Source organism: Molothrus aeneus, chromosome 12 (genome assembly GCF_037042795.1).
Source record: "Molothrus aeneus isolate 106 chromosome 12, BPBGC_Maene_1.0, whole genome shotgun sequence".
Classification (NCBI taxonomy): domain Eukaryota; kingdom Metazoa; phylum Chordata; class Aves; order Passeriformes; family Icteridae; genus Molothrus; species Molothrus aeneus.
In genome coordinates, this window is record NC_089657.1 from 12,721,786 (window position 1) to 12,727,933 (window position 6,148).

Genomic DNA, 6,148 nt, shown 5'->3' on the forward strand with positions numbered 1-6,148 from the left:
TCAATCTGCAAATTAAGTGAATCTGCGTTTTGCAAAGGAGGATTTGGTTGTGTTAAAGAATATAGTCAGATTCAATAAAATGCTTCGGAGCCCGTTGAGTTATTTTACTATTCAAGATGGCATTTAGGCTTATGCTTAAGGCCAAATGCTTACTGAATTCTGTTATTTCAAAGGAGGTTAAGACCTCAAGATCTGTCTGGAATAGTGTTGCTTCTGAAAATCTAAATGTGGTTGGCAAGACCTTTGTCTTGCCAAAGGTACCAGAGATAAAGAGAGACATCCTCTGGTGCGTTCTCCAGCTGATGTAAAAGAAGTGCTGCCCTTGTGAGGTTGCAGAGGAAACTAAGCAATAATAGAGAAATAGACAGTTGAGGTGGAGTTTATTGTGTGCACAAAATCTCTGAACTGCTTTGCTTGTATTTCTGTAAAATTATAATTTATCAGACAAAATTACTACATTTTTTTCCCCTCCAAATATTGCTTTGCAGCTTATTGTTTGGTACTTTCTATACATCAGCTAAGAAATCTTTGAAACTTTCATTTAGGGACTAGGATAAGGGAAGGAAAGAAAAGAAAGCCTGGAGTTTTTCATAATAGTGCACTGCTTATGAAGTCCTGTGAAGCACAGAATATACAAGATGGGTGATAAAAGCAGTAAGATTTCATCCCCTGCTCCACAATAGATTCCCTAAATTAATAGATTTCCATTATACTTGCAGAATTTTAAATAATATAGCCAACCAGACCTGGCTCCTGCTTTTTGTCAGAAACAGCAGGTGGCAATGTAATTTCAAGCATCTTTTCAAAACTTTCTCATAGAGAAAATCATTCTCTAAGGACTTTAAAACAAGTTTCACAGTCCATTTATATTTCTTTTTATTTTAATATTTTGTTAATTATTAGTTTTGCTAGGCAAGTGATATGTTCTTTCAAAAAACTAATAGTAGTTGACTGGTGGTTTCAGAACTTGGGTAAAAAACAGTTGTGTTCTTTGTAGACAAATCAAGACTATCTACAACACTTGTCCTGCATATATAGGACTGGAGCTTTCAAAACTGACAAGTCTTTCAGGTATTTGATAAAATACTATGCAAAATAAAATTATTTAGGCAAATAAGCAGATTGTAAATTGTGTAAAAGAACTTCCTACACGGTAAAAAAAATTATTGATTCCATACTGCACACTTGGCTTTATGTATGAGGGCCAGATAACTTTTTTGCTTTCAGACTGCCTCGGGAATGTCCTGTGTTATTCCCACATTAAGAGGCCAAAGTCTAAAAATATCCAAAGTCCCTTAACAGAGCTGCAGTTTCACAACCAGCATTCCTAAGTCTTTGATTTATCTTTCCAGAAGACTGAGTAAAAATACTTTCAGGCTACATGCATCTCTCTAAGGCTCATGAAACACTATACAAGCACTTCAATCACTCATTAATTAAACTTTTGAATAGCTCACGTAAGCCAGGTAAGAGGATGAGATTTCAGTGGGAGGTAGGTGTTATGAAAGCCCCATCAGGTGTCTGTCTTGATCTCCAGACACATAAATACCATTAATATCTGGTTGTAATTGACTTAAGAGAACAAGTCACATTGATTTTTCAATCACTTCTTCATGAGAATCCCACTCAGAATGGTTGTATCTCTTTTCTAGGTGGATAAATGGATTGGCACAATGATTAAATTCAGCACAGTCAGTGATGCCTTGTGGAAGCTGGAACAATGGGACTTTGGCTTGGAATTCAGTTTGCAAGTGTATTTGCAATGCAAATACAGCTGAGAGGGTCCCCCAAGAATACATTTCTTTGGGGCTTGCATATGGAATGTAGCCAGATTTGTATTTGGCATTGTTGCTGCATGAGCAAGTGTTTTTTAAATAGTTGAATATTGCTAGTGTGGTTCGAGTCCATTAATTTCTGGTTTTTAACTTACTTTTGGAGGAAGTGATACCCAAACCTTATCAGAATAATATAAGTTTCATAGAAAGTGTATCCTTATACCCTACAATATCAGAAATCAGATTTCAGGGCAGAAATCATTATCCTTCCTCTTAATACTTGTATGTAGTTTCTGTACCCAGCCATTGCAGCAAAGGAAATCAGGAGTGTCCTCAAAGTTTCAAATTCATATGTAGCTTTCAGGGCTTCTGGAGTTAAATGGGAAACCTAAACAGTTTCGGCCTTGCTTCCAATACATTTTAGATAATGCAAATGGAAGTTTTTAGACTTGTTTCCTTGATTGCTTCCTGCAAAAGCAACACGATGAAGAGTAACTATCAACTGAATGCAATCAAATGCTAGCATGAGATGGTGTTAATCTTTAGCCAGCAGGCACTTGATGATTAATGGAATGAACGTGTGATCTGTGTGCCAAATAAACTGAGTGTTGAAATTTAAAAAAAAAAAAATCTTTCTTTAAAGAAAATAATTTGCTTTTTGATACTGCAGTTGATACAGGACTGCGTGTTCTGATTCTAAACTATAATTCCAAACAGGGGCTTATGTGATGTCCATAAATTAGTCTTTATATCTGATATCATTACTACATACTGAGAAGTTTATGAACACTAGAATATTTCTAAAATATATTTCTCTGTAGCAGAGGAATTCAGTTTCTGAAACCTGCCTTTGTAGCCAAGAAATGTGCCGGCCATCCATACCATACTTGTGTTCTCAGTGTGGGGTTTTGCATATTTCCTTCCTTCATACAGATGGACTTAAATGATAACTGTGCTTGAGATTGTGTACATGGGCATTGTGTTTGCATAACTTGGTCTGTGGAGTATTAATACTTTTATATTCTCAAATATGCACAGTTTAGATCACCAGGAAACACATAAGGAATATAAAGAAAGTATGTTCTAGCTGCATCATTAAACTGGGAGGAGAGACTTGGGAGTAAACAACCCAAATTTATGTAAATTGAAACCTGCAGCAATCTTTTCCTTCCATAATATGGAAACCATGGGTTTGATTGGGCTTCAGTCAGATGGATGGATGGTAAAAATGGCTGTTGTTCCAATAGAGTTGTACCATATCAGAACAAGAAATCTTAATTTCCACTTGAGATAAAACCTTCAATTGGCTGCTTGGGCTCTATAGCATTTGCCATAAGTATTTGTGAAGTATTTTGTGTATTTGGATATCTCATGCACACCTAAGAATGGTAACCTTTGCACTCACATTTGTAGGAATTATTCAGAGATGACATAAACTGGATCTTTCCCAAAAAGGTTACTCACTTTTTAAAGCAAGCCTGCTTCAAAAGGACAGGTGTGGTGGCTGCAGATCTGTTTGTGCACAGTGCTTTCAAATTGCACATAGCCATAGTTCTCCTCGCAGCCAGTTCCTGTACTGTTTCTTCACATGGAAATTTTAACTGAAAAAAAAATCTGAAATCCACCACAAAAATTCTTTCAACGTTTTTGTGACTAAAAAGGATTTCTATGTAGAGTTATGATAGAAGTTGTATCAAGTGTAGAAGCAGAACTTATGGTAAGGCAAAAGGCTATCAAGGAAAGAATGTATTGCAGTCTGAGTTAAGAACCTGAGGGGCTGCAGATTTTTACCACGTTTTCTTTCTGCATTCTTACTAGCAAAGAAACAAAACCTCATGGTCCTTTACTGTAATACAGAGTGACTCTCAAAACATGAAGTTGTCATGTTCCTTACACATATATTTCTCAACAGGTGTTGGGAAAGAATAAATTTTGCACCAAAATAGCAGTATTTTTGGGTAATGAGAGATTAGAGTGCTATTTATATAGTGCTAATATGTAGTGTCAACTTTGGATTTTTAAAAAAATTAAATTACGAATTATCAGTTTATTAAGTGGGGATGGACAAGTGTTCCTTTGGAACAATGTATCATTTTTTTCTACCCCTAAAAACATATTTTGATGTAGTTTATAATTAAACACTATAAAAGCAAGGATTACCACTTAACATTTCATTTTTGTCAGGAAAGCATCTCCTGCAAAATACTTACAAATTAGTCTCTTCTGCAGTCTTGACTGAAATGCATTATGCAGAAATCTGACAACTGCTCAGTACAATTTGCAAGCTGCAGAGAATTCAAAATAGTCTTTGATGTCTAGGCAGAAATTCATTGTACAGCAGGGAGTTTAGGTTGGTTCTCTGCATTTTATCAGCCCATGTTGTGTTTAATTAAGACATGGCAAGCGTCTCAGGATTAGCCTTTGACAGCTCAGAGTTTTTGCTCCAGGTCACTAAGCCTGTTTTATTTTTTCCCTCTCCCATTTTCCACCTTCATAAAATTCCAACAGGCTGTCAAATCTTCTACTACTTTTCCTGAAGGAGCCTTATTTTGGATAGAGACATCAAATTGGCCCTGGTGAGTTCTTCAGCTTCATGCATAGTAACTGGCCCATGTGAGCTGATGGGATTTTATTTCATAAAAGCATTTAATGTTATAAAATTAATATCTCACAGCAGGTATAAAATAAATGTCCAATATGAGGACTAAAGAAACTGTCCTCACAAGAAATCAGTCAGTATGGATTGGAACATACACCAATGAAAGCTAAGTGAGAAACAAGAACCTTAGCAAGAACAGCAGAAAATAACCAAATAATTGAACTAGTAATGATGTTTGTTTTTGTTATCAAATATTAATGGTTTTCATGAAACCAGGAAAAACTGGTAGTAAATCAAATACTAATAAAGTAAAACTGTTTTATAGTTTAAAAATTAAGAATATTGTCTTAAAGAGACCAGAGGAGAAAAGAGGGAAAAACTTAAGTCCTCTACATATAAAAAATGGGTCAAGCCACTGAATTTTTCTGAGCAAGCACTTGATCAAATCTTATACCTTCCCTCTCCTTTATTCTGCTTTTGTATACATACACTTTTAAAGTGCAACTTACCTTAAAATGTCCATAAATTAAAAACTCCCAAGATATAAACAACTATATCCATTCAATAGGAAATGTTCATCAGAGCTTGGACAAATCATTATGCAGAGGATATTCTAGGAGAAAGCACTGAAGCAATCAAACTTGAACCAGCTGCAGAAATAAAAAAGAAAATTATAGCTTTGGCAAATGAATGCTAGTAATTATATTTCCATCACTTCGTATTATATTGTTTGTCTTCTTGGGATAAGATTGAACTTATTCAGTCTGAACCATTCTGATTGTTAGAACTTGGGCAAAGGGACTGTTCAAAAGAAGCCCTGAGGGAAAGTAAAACCATGTGTTCACACTGTAATGGATCATATCTGAAAAGTGAAAGGTGTGTTCTGAGCTCCTGGGGCTTCTTCTGTTCCATTTCTAAAGCCAGATTTTCCGGGGATTTTAGGGTGGACTCAGCACTGAGTTGCAGAGCTCCCTCTACTTGGGAAGTGAGGGTGGGTATAAAGGGGCTTATTTTTGTGCAGGAAATAAATGGAGCCCTGACAGTATGTAAAACAAATATTTTTTCTTCAAAAATGGACGTTTACATGCTGATTGGGGGGTAACTACAGAAATGCTGTGCATGTTAAAGTGGGTCAGTGAAGATGTAGTAAGTACAAATATTATGCTTTATTGTAACATGACTTAGGAAAATAATTAATGTACCCTTGTGATGTTTAGGGAATATGGGACTATTTTGTGTACTTAAAAGTTTTGTTGAGATCATCAATCTAGATTAAAGTTTATTTGTCTGATAAAGGTAGGGAAACACATCCATGGGCCACAGGCAAAAATGAGCCTGTGGAGATCTTTGACTGCCTAAATCATGCATGTAAAAGATAACAGTAATTGCAGATTCAGCTCTGAGTAGAAGAAATAATTGCAGAAATTGATTTGTTTAAAAACCATCAACTACACTGAATCCTCCTGCCTGTTAAATTTAACAATAGAAAACAGCTTTTAGAATTGGAAATATTTTGCTTTTATGCTTATGCCTTGTTTTTAACCTGTCCAAACCTTAGGTATAGCTGAAACAGAAAATGCAGCATAATAGAGATTTAACAAAAAACGAAAGAATGACCTATGCTAATGTAATGCTTTCTGTCATCTTTTGTATGAGTGTCCCATTTTGTCAAGTTTTCTAAGCAAAGCTCTTTAACTGTAACTTGCTTCTTAAACCAAGTTAGGCTTGATCTTGGATATATTTCAAAATAATTTAAATAAATCTCAACAAATGC